This window comes from Neodiprion pinetum, chromosome 6 (genome assembly GCF_021155775.2).
Source record: "Neodiprion pinetum isolate iyNeoPine1 chromosome 6, iyNeoPine1.2, whole genome shotgun sequence".
Classification (NCBI taxonomy): domain Eukaryota; kingdom Metazoa; phylum Arthropoda; class Insecta; order Hymenoptera; family Diprionidae; genus Neodiprion; species Neodiprion pinetum.
In genome coordinates, this window is record NC_060237.1 from 9,143,864 (window position 1) to 9,165,516 (window position 21,653).

At 41.6% G+C, this 21,653-nt stretch overlaps 1 long non-coding RNA gene across 1 annotated transcript; it reads right to left on the reverse strand.

Annotated features, from left to right (window-relative positions):
• Positions 1-2,416: 2,416 nt before the first annotated feature.
• Positions 2,417-4,302, reverse strand: LOC138191119 (uncharacterized). Its single transcript, XR_011177440.1, has 3 exons — positions 4,175-4,302; positions 3,852-3,934; positions 2,417-3,470 (listed from the first exon to the last, which is right to left on the reverse strand). It is a non-coding gene; the product is annotated as an uncharacterized lncRNA (long non-coding RNA).
• Between the last annotated feature and the right edge of the window lie 17,351 nt (positions 4,303-21,653).

A 21,653-nucleotide genomic window follows, 5' to 3' on the forward strand; every position in this document is an offset into this window, starting at 1 on the left:
AAAAACGAATTGAAATAATTTATTGTAAACATGAACCAGGAACCACGAAGCGCTTATCCTGGAAGTCGAGAAATTTTATTAGCGGACTGACAGGTACCGAATTTGGGGTTGCGCGAAAAACGAATTGAAATAATTTATTGTAAACATGAACCAGGAACCACGGAGCGCTTATCCTGGAAGTCGAGAAATTTTATTAGCGGACCGACAGCTACCGAATTTGGGCTTGCGCGAAAAACGAATTGAAATAATTTATTGTAAACATGAACCAGGAACCACGGAGCGCTTATCCTGGAAGTCGAGAAATTTTATTAGCGGACTGACAGCTACCGAATTTGGGGTTGCGCGAAAAACGAATTGAAATAATTTATTGTAAACATGAACCAGGAACCACGGAGCGCTTATCCTGGAAGTCGAGAAATTTTATTAGCGGACCGACAGCTACCGAATTTGGGCTTGCGCGAAAAACGAATTGAAATAATTTATTGTAAACATGAACCAGGAACCACGGAGCGCTTATCCTGGAAGTCGAGAAATTTTATTAGCGGACTGACAGCTACCGAATTTGGGCTTGCGCGAAAATCGAATTGAAATAATTTATTTTAAAGATGACAAGTTTGAAGAAGATTAGATGAAATATAATTACAATTGCCATCGAATATTATAAAATTGTTAAACTCAGCGAGCACGAATCCTCGTCCCCCTCCTCCTGAATCACCTTGATTACCCGCAACCGCCCCTAACCACCCCCAATGACCACCGCCAACCACCTCGAGTTATACCCCGAATACTAATAAATATTTTCAGCATGAGAACAAATCAAAAATAATGTGTAAGGTTTGATATAATTTTTTCATCGATATAATCTACCAGAAAGATTATGAGAAGATTATAAAGTTATAGAAATTTTATTAGCGTACTGACAGCTACTGAATTTCGGCTTGCGCGAAAAACGAATTGAAATAATTTATTGTAAACATGAACGAGGAACCACGGAGCGCTTATCCTGGAAGTCGAGTTTCACCGCGTAGCGGACCCGAAGCGCGGGATCCGGGAGGTTGAGAACCCGGTACTCGAAATACGTAGCGGACCCGTAGCGCGGGATGCGGGAGGTTGAGAACCCGGTACTCGAAATTTGCGGAGCGCGACTCTCATACGTCCGCTCTACTGCGCGGTTGTTTCGAGACTGAGGAATTCGGCTAGCTGATTTCAGATCGGTAACGTCACTTTCTGAACATCCGACATCCAAACTTTAGTTTCGACCTTTAATACTATGTACGATGATGTATGATGTACGATGTATGATGTATGATGTATGATGTATGATGTATGATGATATGATGTGATTTCATACAAGAAATACGCACTTTATCTCTCCTGCCGATTCCAGACTCAAGCGACCAGGCCCTTCGATGGTCAGCCGTTGACTGAAGATATATTTTTCAGTGAACGGGTCGGCTAATAACGCTGCCGTTCTGCGACAGTTGGATGATGAAAGATTTTGCTCGTATCTTTCAAATGTGTGTTAAAATACACTCGAAGTGTTAAGAAGCTTCGTTCTTTCTCTCCCTATCACCTTTCTAGGTCTTTAAATCACTACGCAGCGTTAAATACCGTCTCATACACGAAGCATCCATTTCATCTCGTTCAAAATTAGCGCATCCGTGATGTATTACAGTTACTCTGAATTTTTTTCCATCCGAATACTTTTCGAAAAACGATTCTGCTCCTCCACCCAACGCAGATACTTCACTTGCGACCAGCTAAAACAGCGTTTCGATTCTATGCCTATGAAAATTCAAGATCGAAAGAGCAAATGAAAAGTTGTTGGAATAATTATGAATACTAATGTTATGGAATACATCGAGCGCGCGTCGAATAGAATCCCATTTCGAAATGAATAATTCTTCTCTTTTCGTATCATAGCTAATCTAGTAATACAGGTAATTAGGATGGTTGGAGGTGTTCGGAAATGGTAGGACATTTCAAAAGTTAAAGTCGACGATGATCCGGTGCATCAATTTTATCGTTACAGATTTTCTTTTCCCATGAGGCATAGAGTATTCAACAACGATAATGCAGTCCTTAAAATTCATCATTCATCTCTGTCTGGAAAGCTAATTCGCAAGGCGTGGTATTCTAGATATGTCAAAACTAAGCTAGCCGCACGTGTTTGCATTGTTAGAAAAATACCCGTACTCTACATACACTGTTTCTAATCTTTTGCTACATTTGGTTTAATCCCCATGCTTCCACAGCACGAATAGTCGGAAATGGTTTTGATTATCCATAATAAAATAAAAGAAGTAGGAAAGCTTAAATTTATTGTTAAAGCTCTAATGAATACATCAAACTGCGGTCGAATCAATTCATTTATTATTTGCACATGACCTCTGTATATTTGATACATTATTCCTAAATACATTGAAACATATGTATTTATAATGAAATATCATGCAATGGGCTGTGTAAACTATAAACTATAATTTCTATCAAATAGCTGCTTTTATGTCAACAGGGTTTGAGACTCAGTTAAGTTGGATCTCGATTTTTGCCATTGTATGTAGGACATTGGGTTACAAGAACAAATGCGAATTACGAAGAACTCCGTATTAGAGATAAGGATATTTTAGTTCAAGTATACCTATACACAGAAATCCGTATGTGAATATACTAAAACCTCTGTGTTTATTGTAAAAATCTAGTTTTAAACATGTGGATATATGTATATACACATGCATAAGTATACATATACATATATACACATACATGTACATAAATAATTGTCAAGAAATTAGAAACACTCGCAACTTGTCGCAAATAGAGTAAAACGTAAGGTTAATAATATACAAATTACACAAGCGCACCATAAAACATGGCAAGGGTAATCCTAGTGGAGTGATTGTACAAACTGAAGAAATATACATTTACATATACATGATATAAATTAATAGACTAGAAAAGGTTATTTAGAGAGCTTATCTAATTCCGATCTTGTCACAATAGATCATTAACATAATCAATATACGGTTAAAGCTGTATTAGCTACATTCACTATTAGAGATAATATTTTTTATCCATTTTTATAGTTATTTAATTTCTTGTACAACAATTTTTCAAATTTCACCGCAAAATGCCCAACGAGTTCTCGTAGTGAAAATACGAGTCCAATCACCTTACAGATGGCATTAAATTGATTTTTGCCTTCTCGCGTCGAGTTATAAATACAGATAAATCTCAATGAGAGCTCATTTCTATAAGATTTATTGCAGTGCTGTATTCGTAGCTATACTTTTTATTCTATATTATATACTGTCCTAAATTTTAAACACACAGCACAACAATGGCTGAAAGCACAATGGCAAGAAGAGAGGAGCAATCTGCATCTTAATAAATCTTTTCTTCTGCATACGTAGCGGAGCGATGTCACGTCGGAGGATATGTACTAGTGGATCACTAGGTGGGGCACAGATCTGAAATATAATTATGTTAAAAATCTTCAACATCTCTTACAGAAAGTTGGTACGTTGCCAGACCTTACATACCAACAATGAATATTCATGGATGTTATATTCATAAATACTTACAAAAGTAAGCTAATATTTTTCCCGCAATTGCTTATTACTAATAGCTTGATATGATAATATCCCCTCCCGCATACATCTACTTCTACTCCTACTCTACTCCAACTCCTACTACTACGACTACTCCTATTCCTACTCCGACTTCTACCACTTCTACTTCTACTCCTACTACTCCTACTCCTGATCCTACTCCCACTTCTACTCCTGATTCTACTCCTATTCCTGATCCTACTCCTACTCTAATGAATATAAGAAAAATGTTATACTCACAGTGTACAAGTCCTCGTCATCCTCGTCCTCCTCCTCGCCCACCTCGATCACCCGCAACCACCGCGAACTACCTTGGGTTATACCTTGAATGGTAATGAATATTTTTAGTATAAGAACACATGAAAAATATTGTTTAAGGATTAATATAAATAATTAATTAATTAATAATATAATCAATTTTATTAGCGCATTTGAAGCTACTGAACATGTGCTTGCACGAAAAATGAATTGAAATAATTTATTGTAAACGTGACAAGTTTGTAATATTTCAGATGAAATATAATTACAATTGCCATCAAATATTATAAAAATGTTTTACTCACCGAGCACAAATCCTCGTCCTCCTTGTCCACCTTGTTCTCCTTGTCTTCCTCGTCCTCCTCCTCGTCCACCTCGTCCTCCTCCTCGTCCAGCTCGTCCTCCTCCTCGTCCACCTCCGACCACCTCGGGTTATACCTCGAATAGTAATAAATATTCTTAGACTAAGACTATATCAAAAATATTATGTAAGGATTATTGTAAATAATTCATTAATCATTACGTCATTAATTTTATTAGCGCGTTTAAAGCTACTGAATATGTGCTTGCGTGAAAAATGAATTGAAACAATTTATTGTAAGCATGACAAGTTTGAAAAATTTTAAATACAACATAATTACAGTTGCCATTAAATGTTATAAGAAAGTTAAACTCACCGAGCACAAATCTTTGTCCTCCTCGTCCACCTGCGACCACCTTCAACCACCGCCAACTGACTTCAACAACCACCAATAACTACCTTGGGTTATACCGCGAATACTAATTAATATTCCGAGTATCAGAAAACATCAAAAATATTGTCTAAGGATTAATGCCCAATAGTAATAGCAATTTGTTTATTCTGGTTGTTCGGTTCCTATGCTGATTAAAAATGTTATCCGAAGCATGCTTATTAGATCGATACTACAAAACATGACGTTTCCATTAATCAAACTTGTAAACTTGAAAATTAGTCCTGAAGGTCAAAAGTCACCAGGTCAAGGACCTGGACAGCCAGAACTATGGAGCACTAGTCCTGGTAGTCCGGTTTCACTAGGTAGCGGACCTGGAGCGCAGAAACCATGGAGGGCTACGAAAAACTGGAAAACTACGGAAATTTCGTCCTGTAGGTCGAAAGTCACTAGGTCTAGGACCTGGAAGGCAAGAACCACGGAGCGCTTGTCCTGAAAGTCGAGTTATACCAGGCAGCGAACCTAGAACGCAGAAACTATGGAGCGCTTATCCTGGAAGTCGAGTTGCACTAGGTCATGGTCCTGGAGCGCAGAACTATGGAGCGTTTGTCCTGGAAGTCAAGTTTGACCAGATAGCGTACCTGAAGCGCAGGAACCGCGGAACGCTTGTCCTGGAAGTCGAGTTTCACCAGGTATCGGACCCCGAGCGCAGGATCCAGGAGGTTGAGAACCCGGTACTCGAAATTTGCGGAGCGCGACTCTTATCCGTCCGCTCTACTGCGCGGTTGTTTCCATACTGAAGAATTCGGGTAGCTGATTCTAGATCGATGACGTCAAGAGAAAAAAAAATGTTGGTGACGTCACTTTCCGAACATCCGAACATCCAAACTTTGGTTTCGAACTTTAATACTGTGCATGATGTATCGTGATGTACGATGTATAATGTATGATGTATGATGTATGATTATATGATGTGATGTATAATGATTTTAGTTTCAGTTTTTACATTTCACAATCAGACAAGAAATACGCATTTTATCTCTCCTGCCGATTCCAGACTCAAGCGGCTAGGCCCTTCGATGGTCAGCCGTTGACCAAAGATGTATTCTGTAGTTAACGGGTCAGCTGATAACGCTGTCCATTGTGTGACAGTTGGATGATAAAAATTTTTGCTCGTACCTTTCAAATGTCTGTTAAAGTACACTCGAAGTTTTGAGAAGCTTTGTTCTATCTCTCCCTATTAAAAAAAGAATCGCCGACAATTACCTTTTCAGATCTTTAAATCAGGACACTGCGTTAAATACTGTCTTAGATACGGAGCATCCATTTAATCTCGATCAAAATTAGCGCATCCGTCATGTATTACAGTTACTTTCAATTTTTTTCTATGCGAACACTTTTCGAAAAACAATTCTGCTTCTCTACCCAACGTAGATACTTCACTTGCGACTAGCTAAAACAGCGTTTCGATTCTATGCCCACGAAAATTCAAGATCGAGCGAGCAAATGAAAAGTTGTTGGAATAATTATGAACATTAATGTTGTGGAATACATCGAGCGCGTGTCGAATAGAATCCCATTTCGAAATGAATAATTCTTCCATTTTCATATTATAGATGTATTATTGTAGGTAATCTAGTTTGTCCCCTGGAAAAGAATAAAATTTACAGTATGCATCATGTAGTAAACGTAAATGTATCATATAAGTATATTAATATCGTACATGGACTGCATATACACATATACGTTTTGGTCTCTGCATCATTATTACATCTTGTCTATTATTATGTATGATCTATGTCTACGTTCTTCTCTCTGGTACCTATGCTTTAAGTAATTCACTGTTTTGTCATGAATTCTGGAAGAAATTTATTCTCATTATTAATTTCTTGTATCGCCGACAAGTCGGTAATTACACACAGGCTAAGTTCTGGCTTGGGCTTACCATTGCGTAGACTGTGTTACTGGGAAGGTGAATGCAGCCAGCATCGCGTCAAAATCGGTAAGTCTCCGATGCTCTGCAATAAGTCCTCAACTCTACCATTGGAACATCTCAGGGAGCACAAGCGCACGACGATTTTCGTTTGTACAGACCATAGCCCATGAGGGCAACTGTCTTTAGGTATATTCTTCAGTCAATCTACGAGCTTAGACGACGAGCAATTTATTTCTGTTGAAAAATTACGCCGATATAGCGTTTTGTCGAATTTATTCTACCATTTCTTTAAAAAGTAATCAGTGCTCAACTCTTAGGTCTCCGGAAAACGGTGCATCGATGTCGAGGCCTTTGTATTTTGTGGCTACGTCGTGGATTAGCGATTCTATCGTAGGACGTAAAATACAAAGTAGGTACTTGCGTGGATGACGAATAAGAGAGCTGAGAGAACAAACAGAGTTTAGTGTCGAACTTGGAATCGGCACAGCGATAACAGATTTATTTGGGGAAGATGATATCAACTTATTCGCGTCTCGCGGATCGGCGATAAACCAGATATGACCCTGTAGGGGGCTTACAACTGCCTTACTTACTTGACAAGTAAGCTTGCGGTTTTACGCCGGCGCTAAATCAAGACAATGCGGGTAATGCATACTTGGGGAACGCTCCAAGAGACGCTCCAAGAGTGCATCTCTTCTCCTCTATACGTCCAGCCGCATCTTTCCCCGATGAAACAATGCTTCAAGGGCTCGGTTTATTAGTCGTCAAACCTTTCCGCACGTCTTCCCTCCTCACTGCACGTATATATGCATCCTTGATTATTACCCATGTTATATACGTCTATTTTATACACGCCCTATGACACTGGGTCGGTACGGTACATATACGAAAATACCTCCGCGACGCTGTTCAGACAACCAAATTCACCCTCGAATGGCTCCCCGTTACGAGTCCGCAAAGTGGTTATTTAGACGCATTCCAATTTGCGAACGATAAACCAAATCTCGCCACATTCACGCCTCACTTCATTGTCCCGAGGAACTACACCCTCTTCTAGTTGATTTTCAAATCAAATCTCGATTACAAATGGTCAGAAGGTTGAATATCACGTAAAAATTTTCTTTTTCACCGAAACCTTCAGTTGAACAGTTTTTGTTTCTTTTTTGGATAATGAATCAATACAATAGTCCATAATTGTTTCGAAAAGGAATTAGTTTCGTATGTTTCAGAATGGAATATTACAGTACGAACAGGGCAAAGACTATGAGGAAATTAACAAAAGTCTTTTGAATACGTTAGTTTATTCATGGCACGCATGGTGATGTTTACAGTATAAATCCAAGTCGACATTTTCATGTCCTTTCTATTTTTTTTACCAACTTTTATTTTCATACCTACCCTTTTTAACTCCTCCTTTAATCCAATACGCAAAGCTGTAAATTTCGAAGCCCTGGTGTGCAGGGTGGCCGCTTGTGTTTGAAGAAAAGATTTTTTCTCACTCGTGTTTCATACTTTACCTGACACTTTGTTGCAGCTATCCGTGTGCAGATTCCTGCCATGTATCATAAAAAATCAACATGGATTTGACGCTGCGAAGAATTCACAGTTGAAGTTAGAATTCTTTGCAAGCCGCAAGAAGATAAAAAAAACCAAAAAAATTGGCAACCCGAAACGCAAAATAAGGCAACGAATTCAGATAAATTTGTTCCTCTGACAGAAACAATCAACATCATACAAATGTGTATTAGTTTTGGTTAATACTAATAACGAGGGGAAATAATCACTTTACAAATTTCGATTTACATGGAATTTTGTTTCCAAATATTTTGGGTGTGTATCGAACAAGTCGTGGAGTTTTTAAACGATATATAAACATGATTTATAAAATTCATAAGATTTATATGAGCTTCCCAATGATTTCCAGGGTTGTTGATTCCTCGACAAGCAGGTTTTTAGAATTCCACCTGCCTGCAGGATATCTTTTGGTCACTTCAATCGACTACCACGGTAGTTACAGCGCTGTTAACGAGATCCCGAACCCAGGATCTGAACGATGTCATAAACGCCAGTGGCAGAAGGTCTGGACTGTACCGTGAGATGTCTCTTAGGGGTTGTCGACAACAGTAGGAGACACAGGCAAGTGATCCAGCCACAATCTCTGACACAGACCAGGAGTCTGCGACGTGTCGCTTGAGCCAGTGGCTTGCAAAGCATTGCTTACTGTCTGTAGTCTTTTTGAAGGAAGAGGTCAGGCTGGTCACAGGTCAGAAGCTGGCATTTACTGCACCTAAGAGTCATGTAGGGGTGTAATGATGCTGAGGGATTAAGCACACCGATGCCACTACCCTTAGTTCATCCATTTTCTACATTTTCACTTTTTATTCACCTTGCAAGCTCTTCGAAGCGGTCTTGATTCTCATTTCTAAAACTTACAGGGTCCTAGAATGCTCACTTGTGATCCCAGAATCACGCATGGTCGCTTAAAGATATGTGAAATCTTTCACCTCACATGGAACATTTTGGAATGTATGCAAAAAATCCTTTGAAACTATATATGTATATAAACCTGGTAAAATCGTCTACAAACCTGCGAATTTGTGACAGGCGACTTTTTAATCATCTCAAATCGCTGAAGAGTCATAAAATACTTGTAGTACTGGAATATGGAAATCTAATGTATACAAAAATCGATGAGCGCTTATATTTTGTGAGGTAATAGATTGAAAGTAACGGAAGCAGCGTGGCGTTTTCCTCTCCATTTCCGACAGTCTCTCGTACGTTTTTCACGGAAAGAGAAAACGGTGGAGAAAACGGAATTAAAGTAGGGGCTCTCCTGGCCCTCGCAACTTAAGGCAAAGTTACAGTGGCACAAGTGTGGGGGTCGCGGTCGCTTTAGAGCCATCCAGTTCTCGTTTACAACTCAACCCCAGTGAACCCCGGCAAAACCGACCTACTGGGCTTCTGCCGGTTTTTGTATTCAGTTATAATTCGCAATCCACGCAGTCCGCGATCCTTGTAATTCATTGCACCTATGTGCTGTTGAACAGAAAAGTTTCGTTATTTCTTCAAGCGACGCAAGTAATGATTATTCTGAAAACATAAAAACACAACTGGCCCGAAAAGTCGTTAATGGTGATCCTCTGTTTGGCGCATTCGTATAATACGCGGGGGTGTACATCTTCATCGAAGTTTGGTTATCCTGAGTTATGGAGGATTACGTCGTCAATTTTGCAAGCCAGGATCAGGTGCTCCGACCCCATCCACTTTCGAATATCCTGCTCATGAAGACCGGGAACATACCCCATGCTCATAACCACCATCGACTCGACGCTGCTTATGGAATAACTCAGCGTAACCCGAAGCCTCCGAGGTGCGAAGCACCTGTCCCGATTGCCTCCGTGACTCGGGTGTGTCAGGTACAAAAAAATCTTCCAAGTTTTTCACTAGACTTAGTCAAATGACGAGGTACTCGCAAGTCGTACACCAGGTTTGACTCACCTGCAAACATACATGATCAAAGCATCGTTTTAAATTGTCACGCAAATTGATTTCTAATTAGAGGTGTTACAAAGCACCGCGATAATAGGTCGTGGCAACGATCGGGGATTGCGAAATTGTAGAAAAATAGCCCTGAAACACCTGTACATCGGGGTGAAAAACGGAGCGATGGAAGTCGGCGGTGGGATAGGAGTGCGCTGTCCTATTCGGTTCGCATATCTCGGGGGATCAGCGCGCTGCCGGGACTGAAAATATAAATCCGCTAAAATATCGGGAGATTAGCGCCGGGATATGTTTGTCGGGCGATAGCCGGGCTGACTCGCAAAGCCTCACCCAACCTCCGCCAACCTCGGACCCTGCAGCCCACCATTTTTTCTCGTAACAATAATTTGTCGTTATCAAATAACGCCCGGGAGCTTTACAATACGCCAATAAATGTTTGCCGAATAAAATTTTACCGCCGAATAATGCCTCCAGTCCCACGGAGTTCGTTGTTGCTATTGAATTCCGGGTCGCTGCTTCGGCTATGACATGCATTTTTCCGGTTTTATTACACGGATATAAAGGGTTTATTTTATTATTTTATTCGCCTGCCGTTTCGTTCGTTGCTTACTTTTTTAACTCTACTTTTTTCTATCCCTGTAACGTTCATTATTTTCTGTACGTTTGCTTTCAAACTGTACAACGGAAATTTGAATATCGTACATACCAAGTGAAAGTATCCTCGATTCACTTCTTTCTTTGAAATCGCTATTGAGAAGTGAATTTCCAGTCAAATTTTCAAATGCTTCTCACCTACAGAAATTATTACATAAATCACAATAACTTGAGGATATTATGATTCAAATTTTTTGATGTGCTCCAAAAAGAAAATTCAATTTGAACCTAAATTATGAATAGATTATTATCAATTATCAACCGCGACTTAATTTATAGCACACAATGGGTCGGTGATTGTTTTTTTTTTCTCCATTTCCTTAACCTTAATATTGTTCTGATTGAAATGAAAAGTTGGATTATTTCGATAATAACTTGACGATTATTCATCAAAGACAAATTTTTGTCAAGTTTGTGGAAGGAAGAAAAGGCAATTCTTTTACATGAAAAACCGGCGCAGACTATATGAAAAATCACCAACAGTGGTCAACCGTTGAAAAAGTCCTTTATAAATGCAATAAAACCAGGGTATTTTGAGAATAAATCATGCGGTAAAAATTTCGGAAGTATGGCAGATAAACGAGGCAACGATACAGCTTGGAGAATTCAAATTGACAGTTGAGCGTCAATTTTAACCAATGAAAGTGGGGCTTTTACAGGTTTGCGGGAGGCAAATGCAAATGCAAAAACAAAAGCGGAATCGACAAGAAAAAAAAAAAAAAAAAAAACGAAACAGGTAACGATTCGGTAGATAATGAACAGAGTGGAAACCTGGATGGTTTTGAGAGCACAATCGAGTGCGGCGTAAAGGTTGGTGGTGGTTAGTGGAATGGCGTGGGAGGGAGGAGAAGGAGAATGAGGTGGAGGTGGAGGAGGACGAAGAGGGAAGGCAAGTCTACCGCTGAGAATAATGTTAATGAAATACAGATAGGATCTCTATACAAGAACCCTCAGGGCTGTAAAGCTATTGTCGCCGGCCGGAGACCTTGTGGTAGTTTTTAACGCGTGGTTGAAAAGAGCCCGACACGAAAACGCGTATTTCAACAACAAGTATCGCCGGCTTAACTGCCGTATCAAAATATCTCCGACCCTTAAACCCCAACTTTGGCTGTTAATCATCCGACGAATATCTTACCCGGGTCAACTTTATCCAAGAACATGCTCAGTTCAGTCTGCCGCTAAATAACGTGTAAATCGAGAGACTCTCCACCCGCAAAGGCTGTGAATCAACTAGCTCACCGACTCGATGATTTCGTTTAATCCAACGCATTAATACGCGTCATTCCGCAATGGATACCAACTACCTTGCTATTTTCAAAGTTCTCGGTCGCATGGTCTTGTGGCCAACCAAGTTTTCATTTCTCTAAATTCCAAAGATACTTTAATCTTCATCGATTGAAATAGTTTTTTGGATTAAAGGTTATTGGCAGTATTGTTTCAAATAATGAACTGAAATTTTGTTCAAATTCAAGCTTAGTAGGTACATAAAATGAAAGTTTCTCTACACTCCTTTGGGGATAAAGAAGTTCCGGATTTTTCTTCATACCCACAGCCTAGAGGTCTAGAGTGGACCAGTTTTTTCAACTTTTCTTTACAACTTCCAAGTTGAAAACAAATCTGTACTTTTCTGATCGGTCGATTTTGCCTTAATATTATACCGGTTGTGGCAGCAATAAAACTGGGCGCGTGGACAATATATAACACGCACAGCAGTGTAAATTTTTCAAAAGGATTAATTAACCAAAGTCTAACAAAACGTTAATTAAGGTACTCGAAGCGAAGTGCCATTAAAGAGTGTACCGGGAATTACAAGTACAGTTGTAAAGGGTGGGCTTAAAAGTTGGAGTGCGCTTGCAGGAGTGGCGCGGCGCGAGCGACAAGTTTCAACGGCTGGTTTGAGACCGGGGCGATATGCAAATGTGGACAACCTTCGTAATACCTGGGCGCTCGGTGCAATAATCATTAAAAACTAAACCGAGAGAAGAGGGGCGGCTCGCGGCGAAGGGCGAATAACTTGGGCCGAAGCTTAAGAACTTAGCGCGACGAGGAGGGTGCAGGACGCCTCCTAATTTGGTAGTCATGGCCGAAAGCTCCCTGTATTAACCTCCGTAAATACAATTCGCGAACAAATCTGATAAGAAGTAATATCGCCGAGCGGCGTGCGAGAATCGAGCTTCTACTGACCGGAAGTCGAAGGACGAAGTCTCTCGACTCGGGAGACCGACAGCCTGCAGCTGCAATGAAACTGCAACTCCACACAACAAGGTAGGTGTCGGGTTAAGGTGCAGACTGAGGGAATTTTTTTATCGCCCAAAGCCTACTACAGGTTGGTCCGAGTGGGTTGTAAACTCGTCGGGCATAGTTGAAGAAATCAGGAACACGTAGCTCGCGTTAAAATTAACTACGCAGTAACAAAGTAGGTCTAGGTATATCGTACATCGTATGACTCGAGTCGAGAAAGTATCACTCCTTCTTCGTCTTGGATACTGGCTTACCTTCAGGGCCGAGGGGAGAGTTTGAAGCCGGCGGAAACGGCGAATGGCCCGAGGATCGTGGGAGGAAAGACGTGAGGAAAGAACGACTAGTCGGGTAGTTACACCCGAAGAGTTACCGCTCGCAGAGCTGTAATCAAATACTTACTTTCAGCTTACCTATACATATATGTTGAACCTCTGAAGAGAACGAGACTGTTAAAACGCACGCTGCAATTTCGATCGGTGGTTTATAATTGGCCGTAAGTCTATTTCGAACTAAGTCGAGCCTTGGCTGTCATAGACGGTAATGATTTATATCTCACTCACCTTTTTTTATTTTCTACGTGAAATATTTCAAAGTTCGCTGAAACTTTGAAACAAGTCCGAGTTGGACGATTATCGTCGGATTTCGGTTACAGGCGACGGTAAAAGAGGTTCTTGAACCGATTTCATACGAGTCACAAAATGTAATACGCTCTAATGCTCGCGCTTAGCACTGCATAAATAACCTTTAAATCCGTGCTTAAGGCTTTAATCTGTATTTTTCCTGGGGGCCGCAGTCTCGAAGAATACATTAAGTCTATACAGCTATGTAATGCGACCGATGTTGTGGAGGATGATACTGCCGTTCCGTTATATAATTTTCTTTCGAAATGGTCGTCACATCCTATTCAAACTGAAAATGAAAATACAAAAAAGCTTTTTGATAATACAGGATGGCATATGAACCACGTTAGTCGCAATTACCTCCGAGATTTAGTTTTGAATTGGGTTTTCAATTCATAAAACTTCTTTCGAATATCAATACAAACAAAGTGCAGCTCTGGAACGCGAATTTTCCTACCCCAAAAGCACCTTAAATAAACTTTAAGTTATTCATTTGTGAATTTATTTATACTGCAAAGGGTTTGGAGAAAAATCAACTCAGAAGACGGGTACAAACGAGTATGATCAAAAACTAATAGACTTTGTCATGCGTTTTTCTGTCGAATGGTTTGCTCGTATTGTCGCTAGTAGGATGATTTCAACAGAATTCATTGTCTCATAGCATTTTAGAAATTTGGTAATTTTGAGAATATTTGTAGTTCGACTTATTTGGTAACCTAGGGCTTTCCTTTTTCCAAAAGACTGCAAGCTCGTCAAGAAGCCAACACCGAACCCAAAGATTGTGACCGCCATGCATCGTCCGAATGAAACCTAAAGAGGGGAAGCCAGAAAAACGGAAATGGACGAAAGATCCTCTGCGTGGAATCGGGGAAAGGACGCGGCGACACGAGATGAGATATAGGGTAGGACAGAACGGGTGATACCCTAATCTGACCTAATCTGTGGCCCATACAAATTAATGTTACGAGGTTCGGAGCCATCAATGGGCCATCGTTGGCCGCGGTGCCATTCTGGTCTCCCAAGCACCCCCTTGCGAGAATTCCCTCCGTCTATCTCCCCCCTTCATCCCCCGCTGCGGCGTTCGGGACTTTCGCGTGTCTACGTGGGACACGGGACGCTAAACTCGCACGTAACATTCTCACCACTACAAAGGCGAGCCCGCAACCCACCGACAGTGCGGAGTCCGCACTGTCTGAAAACGTGGTAGCGGGTTGCTAACGACCGTAGCAACCTCGTGGTTGTTAACTGCTCCGAGCTCGGTCTTGCGGACTCGCTTCCGCTGATGGTGTTGCTCGCGAGCCCCTTGCCCATCCAGTCTTGGCCCCCTTCCATGATACTCGTTGTGGTGGTGGTGGTGGTGATGGCGCTGTTCGGGGGGAAATAGTGAAGCTATTGGGAACAATGTCTTGTTAGGCGGCTTGCGTTGTGGTAATCGAGAAGACGGAAAGATCGTTCAGGAGTCGTTAGACTTCGGGCTGCTACTTCGTTTGGTTGTTACATCGACTGGAGCTTGATCACTTCTGCCTGACTGACGAGCACTCTGAGATTCCTTCGTTTTACACCGACGCGACGGAAAGACAGCCTGATCGATCGAATCCAGACCGAAGGTTGATTTTCCGAATGTCTTCGCAAATCACGAGGACAGCTTCTTTTCAATTAGAAATTGCCGCTTGCCCAAATCTCTCGTCGTCTTGTTCCTAGCCTGAAACAAATTAACGATATTGCAATGGCTGGTAGTAACATTTCATGCGTTATACGTGATCTATAGCATCTGTACCAAGTTATTTGTGTGGATTCAAAAAATTCTGTGCATAAGAGTCCAAGCTTGTAAGCTTTCGTAAAACTTCATGGAACTCGACTTGAAGAGTATACAACTTCTTGTTCCTCTACTGTCTTATAGTATTCCATCAATCTTGGAAACCGATTAATAGCTCGCACGAGGAATCTTAGCTGAAATACGTATTTGGCACGGTATCTACCTAAGTACGCGTAAATTCCACTCGACCTGAAACCGCGTGACAAGTTTTTGTCCCCACACGCAAATCGGTGGCCGAAGTGTGGGGGGATTTGAGTGGATGCCAGAGGTGGATGTAATCGCGGAGATAATCGAGCGTCTTACGACTTGATTGGTTGTCATTAAAGCAAATGCATTCACGCCACCTCAGGGAGCACCTCAGACATTAAGATGGTAGGCCTGTGGAATTAATATGAGGGGGAAGAGGACGGTGTGAGGCTCGCATTGCAGGGAGGAGTTGCCGAGTCAAGTTGAGAAGAGAGGGGTGGTGTGTCGGGGCTGCAGGGGGAGAGGGGCACCCAACGGCAGCCACTTTACTCATCTATTCAAAGTTTCAAATCTCAAATCTTCCGCTCAAGATAATGCCTGACAAATTATTCCTACGATTCGGGAATACCTAATTTCGGATTCCTTGGGTCCCCCTGCAACCTTGATGGAGCGACCAGCCAGCCTACGTAAATCATTCGCGTTCTCTTATGCGATCCGTAAAATATGCCAGGGCTTTACGGGGATGTCCCTAGGTTCGGGGTGCCACAGCCGGATGTTCGTGTTCGCGTCATTACCGATAGATTTTGATTTTTCGAAGCCTGACGAGTCGGAATTTTCTGATACCGGATCGTCTCGAACTGTGTTACAAGGTCTGATACCCTTCGGAGCACATAGTCCGGTGCAATTTGATCTTCGCGGTTGGGAGTTCGGACGGTGGGTGGGTACTAAAGGAAATAGGAAATCGAATGCCCAGCAGGGTAATGTTACTGCTGCTAGTTGCCATGTCAGGTCTGCAGAGTGAGGTAAAATGAGTTTGAAGGGTTATGCCTGGACCATCCCGGGTAATGGGGTGATTGCCAGTGATAGAATCAGCCCCGGCCGCCATGATTCTGCTGATAATCACTTTTGGATTAATTAAATTTTATACCCTACTGTCAATAAACGTTAAATTTAACGATCTTTACCCCGGATACGGTGGTCACCGTGTTTTGCACGCGGCAACCGACGAGCAACCAAATATATCCGATAGTCAGATTCACCGCATTGTTTCTCCTATCTGTTTGTCCTCCAGCAAAGTCCAAACAGCACAAGGAGGCTCACCGGCGTGAACCCTCGATTTTTGCCACCGAGCATTAACTTGGCTTCCCTTCCCTGTCCACGGAATCACGACTCTTTGTCAAACTAAAAAATCCCGCTGAATGGAAACGTTTAGCAGTTCCAATATTCACCGCAACGTAGGCGCTATAATTGGCTCGGACGTACGAACAGAATTTTAATCAGGATTCAGGCTTCGGAATCAGTAACCGTGCACGACGACCGTCGCCCTGTTATAGTCGTGCAGTCAGAGGGCGGAAAGCATTAACATTCCGTTAGAGCGGTCGATTTTTTAAATTGTTTTTCGTTGTCAACGGCGTGTTTCATTCGCGCACCCCAATTCTGTTCACTAAAAAAACAGGCATAGGTATACCGACTGAACGAGAATTTTTACCCAGCATTTGACAACGGTATAAGTCAACTCGCGACGGTATACTCTCCCATTAAGAAATTTTAAGTGAAGCAGAACCGCGCTTTCTGCAGGGGTAAAAATTACAGCTTCGCAATTAAACAGTGAGTTCGTTCGAACGAACGAAGTCATCCCCCTTGTTGGGTAGCCGATTTGTAGCCTTTCTGCAGTTCACAATCTGTACGCTTAACGCAGGGCTCCTCCTGTATCGTGTCCACTATTTACCCGAAGTTATTTTTTTCTCTCTCCTTTACTTCAATGATTCTAAATCCAAACTGGCTTGGGGTTAGCGATAGATCCGCGGGTGAGTGATTACTGGAGTAATTAAACGACGAGAGTATGGGTGCACGGATATACGAGAGTGCGAGTGTATGCGTGCGCAAGAAAACACCAAACACCATCCCGCCATTTTTGGTCCTTTTCTCTTCAGCTGGCTTAATTATCACGGGGCTTTCTTCCGGCTATTTATTAGGGTTTTACTTATGCCCGGGCCGACAAACAATTGCCACCGGCTCAGCTTTACTTGATTAATTCACCCCGGCTCTTACTCGGTCAAAAGTTTCACAACTAGTTAGCTAGCTGCGTTGAATGAAAGAAACGAAGCACTCTGGGTAATTAGAACCAGCGGAGCTATATTCCGCGGCATCCCGTTTCTAAGTTTATAAACAAAGACTGTTCAAATGAAGTTCCTCGGAGCAGTCTTTCAACGATGCTGTTCTGATTGCTCGTCGCACTTCTTACGTAGTCCCAACATGTGCAAAAATACTCACGCTATGCGACGCTAAGTGGGTATAAAAAAGATTGAAGTCAGTAACAGTCATGTGTTTCCCAGCTTGATGCGTTTTTTATTCTAAAATAAGATACCTTCTTGCATCACTATAACCAAAAAATGCAAACACGATTCAGTTTCAAGACTCTCGTTCGTTCCGATTGAGGAAAAAATTACACGAATCAAGTCCAGAATTCATTAGAAGGCCTGATTTAAACGACTAGTATGGAATTCAAAGTTCAATCTCCATTTTAATTGTTATGATTTCGTTTTGTCTTCGATAAGCTCCGGAGGTGCACCAAGTATGCATGAAATTACCAAAACATGGAACAACGTGAGTGCAGTCATTGTAGAGTTTGGGTAATTCTTTTTTTCTGTGTAAGTTTAAAAAACTCTAAAATTTCTAATTATTATCGACGTGAAATTTTTATTCTTGTACACATGTATTTGCTACAGCTTTGTTCCATCTCAGGCACCGTATCAAATGGCCCAACGAATCGATATATAGATTCAAATCTAATACCCTGAGTGGAAGCGGGCAGACAGATACAAGTTGCACTCTCCATTATCCATATTGACATTTTTCAACAAGCCAGAGTGAATCAGTGAGTCCAATTTTATCCGCACTTAGCGGAAATCCGAAGAGTTGTGCAGCGCTCTGTACACAGCAGTTAGCCGCGCACTTCATACCCATTAATATGCATTGGAGTTGGGCATTAGCATGTAGTCCCTTGGGCAATATTCTTAGCTTAGCGAGCTCGGAATAGTCAGTATCGGTATCGCGTACCTTCACCGTGGGGCTTTGCGGGGGGTTGGGTATCGGAACGAACGAGCTGTTTCTCTGCCGCATGCGAGGGGGTAATTACGGTTCTGCACAAGATGCCAGACAGCTAACTTATACACGTAATGTCTTGCTTACCGCAGGATTATTGTCAGTGGCTGAAAATTTCCCGTAAGCTTTCCCGTCCGCGACCCTCAGTGACAGGAATTCCTCCCTGAGAGCAACCTTTTTCCAATCCTCCCCACGAGCACCGTTTTGTGGCTGTCTAAAGTAACGATAATTTCCTCGGTACATTGCCGAGCTAACCCGCCTAACTGCTCCTAACCACGTTGAGTACTTTATTCCGGCATCAGGCTCGCCCGAGGTTCAGTTAAATTAGGTTAGCCAAGGTAAAGCGGCAGCCTTGGGTCCCCTGTTACGAATAAACGGACCAACTTGGGATCCCGAGTCTCGGAACGCTTACTCCGCCTTCTTTCACGCCCGTGTACTATTGCCTAACCGTCTAGTCGTGGGAAACGGCGGTTCTCGTTCGGAAACAGTGTCTGAGAAAGGCTGGAGTCGTTTTTTTTTTTTAAAAACGACAATCGAATTGTTCGTATTTTTCGGGACTTATTTTGTACCCGATGCTTTCGATGTGGCTCAGAACTTGAATTCTGGAACTGATGCCGTTTTTGCGCTACGTTACTGCAAGTTCAAATTAAGAATTGTCTTGGTTTTTATGTTTTCACTATTATATTGACACATGTTTTATTCGATTTATTGTTAGGTACTGTATTTTCACCTCAGCTCTGACAAGTACAAACGGATTTATTGAGAGATGCTGACTGAATTTCTCTTCGTTTCCAACTACGGCCGAAACTATCTATATTTACCATATCCGCTGACAATGAGAATACGATTCTTAGCGGTCGAAAGGGAAAATGTGTTTTCTACGAGAACATGCGAATGATTATAGAAAAGACTCGGTTGTAATTAGTACCTGTATCTGTGTTCGGGTGAATCTGTCGATGAAGTAGAATCAGATGTTAATTGTTTAGTTGGGTGAAACTTGGAAACCATGAATCTATTTCTATTCACTCTGTGAGCGGAAACAAATTCACATATCTGGTTACGAGCTCTGGAATCGACGCGTTGGCTCTCACAATCAGTGTTAATCTTTGCTTCGCTCCGATGACCGATTGAAAATCACTTGACCGTTACTGCAACATTTCGGGATGTGTGATAAGATAATTAAAAAAAAGAAAATAAACATCAGGAAGTTCGGTCGCAGTATCCTTCCTGCAAAATTTTGAGTGTCATTTTGGTTACCAAAATTCACAGACTGACAAATAATATCACATCCGATATTATTTTCGCACACTACACATTATAGAAATCACAATCTTCGGTAATTCGTACCTTTTATTTTTTTGTTTGTCACGAAGTACACATTCCGGCACAAACCGTGTTTCTTTCTATACGACCTTGCCATAAACTCTTGAACTTGTTCCGTTGATCGACTGGCAGAGGGTCGATAAGCGGTGGTCGACTCTTTCCCTCCTCCTGGATATCAAAATACCTAGTTAGAGAGCACTGGCCATAGCGATAACATCGCTGGGGTACCTCTCCGGACACTCGAATTACAAACGGATAAAACGCACGATACTGTCAAACGGTCGAGCTGCATTTCCCGCGCGTATTAAGAGTATCAGTGTCAATCCGGTTTAATGTATCCCCATTGGGTATTCGTACACTCGGCTTCGATTGACGTCCCGTCGATTTTACCCACGCGCCATTCCGTACAGGTCCCGTATTTCTGCCCGGATTTGTTTGTCAGTGATGCGACGACCCATCAGCCAGGCACTACAGTCAATTATTGAACCGGCGATATATTATTTAACGACAAATTGCTCGCGGATTTCAAGACAACTAACCTCTATACGACTGGTGTCATCCATTTTTGAGATACCTATCAATTTTTTCTTCTCGTTACACGTCGTACGCATTTTCACGTGCCAAGTCCGATTTAGTGGAATAGTAAAAATAGACCCGAAATAAACTAAGTTCATTAAAAAATTCGCAAACAACGCTGGAAATCCATTAATCGAACACGAGTGTCCCATTGAAGTCAGTCAAACTTTTGTGACAGACTGATCTGACAGAAATGACGTGCGGTACAAGAATCTCCCATCAGCATACTTCACACGCAGCCACCTTGGATGTTTCGCTTTTTCTCTTCAGTGGTCAATGAATAATACCTGTTCGAATCTCGATCCACGTATTTACAACTGCGAAGCTCGTCTTAATATTTACACCCTGGTTACGGATCTGTTTATCATTTTTTTTGTTATTCTAGTCTCAAAGACAATGTAATGACGCAGCCGAAAAATTTCGTACATTTTTTATTCATCGCTGTTCGTTTTTTTTTTTATCAAGTCTTGTCCTGCTCGATAAAAGAAAGCTGGTTTTCCATTATATATTCCGAGAAAAGTGTAACAAAAGTAACTTTAACAAAATATGAATGAACGAATATGAACGAAACTCTTCTTATCATCGAAAATGTATCATGAGTACTTGCTAAAATGTACTTTTTCTTTGTACACAAGAAATTAAAGAATTTGTCTATTCACCAGATTGATGATTAGAAATTGAATGCTGTTATAACTTATTTATTCTGTACGCTTTAGGGATTCTACTCCTTTCTTCTCCAGCCTAAGACGATGTCAGATTACTTAACTAAGCGCGTAAACGTACCAGCGAAGAATGATGAACTTTGATTTTTCGGTATATGGAGAAATGCACACATAATGTCGGAAGAAAAATGGCAATAACTTTATCTCAAATGATCCCCATACATCGGGGAAACATTCGGAGCATTATACAGTCACACATGCATCTACGCGTACGATACACGAAATGCATATAACATATGAATGTGTGCCGGTGTGTAGATGTGTGTGGGGGGAGGGAGGGGGGGGGGGGGATATACAATACACTGGCTTGGTGGTGGGTGGATATTATACCGTTGACTTTACACAAGAGCAGTGGCGTTATATGTAGGGTGTACCGAAGGAAATAACTGTCATCTGTATTCGCGATAACATC